Source organism: Penaeus monodon, chromosome 19 (assembly GCF_015228065.2).
Source record: "Penaeus monodon isolate SGIC_2016 chromosome 19, NSTDA_Pmon_1, whole genome shotgun sequence".
Classification (NCBI taxonomy): Eukaryota; Metazoa; Arthropoda; class Malacostraca; order Decapoda; family Penaeidae; genus Penaeus; species Penaeus monodon.
This window is the reverse complement of record NC_051404.1, coordinates 2,633,909-2,634,354: the sequence shown is the minus strand read 5'-3', so window position 1 is coordinate 2,634,354 and position 446 is coordinate 2,633,909. Positions and strand designations below refer to the sequence as shown.

Here is a 446-nt window from a genome sequence, read left to right as displayed (position 1 = left end):
CGAGATTGCACGCACACGCACCGCGAGCGTCACCCCGCACCGCAGTTGCCGCTCTTCTCGTGACAACAAATAAACGTGAGCACAAACTTCGTCGGTATGTGCGTGTGGTTCCGAGAAAATGTTTTTTGAATACGGCTCTAGACGGGGAGATACTGGACGGGATCGGAACCATCCTTGCAATTGCAAAAACCAACTCGCTGTATATATATTTACTTAATTTCTTCTGCCTCCTCATCTCCTTCTTTTTTCTATATTTACAGCAACAATAACCAACGGAAGCGCACGAAAAGTTTATTAATTAACATTAAAAAAGCCTGAGCAAGCTGGAAGATCCCGAGAGACTAATTTAAACAAGAGAGATTGACTGGATTCATTAGATGAGGGAAAATATTTTATTATACGATATTTTAGATAGAAAAAAAATCGTGGTTAGTGGTTCGGGTAGG

General features: G+C 41.7%; 1 protein-coding gene across 1 annotated transcript in view; it reads left to right on the top strand.

Annotated features, from left to right (window-relative positions):
• Positions 1-446, top strand: part of LOC119585514 (prion-like-(Q/N-rich) domain-bearing protein 25) — an 11,654-nt gene that overhangs the window by 682 nt on the left and 10,526 nt on the right. The gene's annotated exons all lie outside the window — the stretch shown is intronic.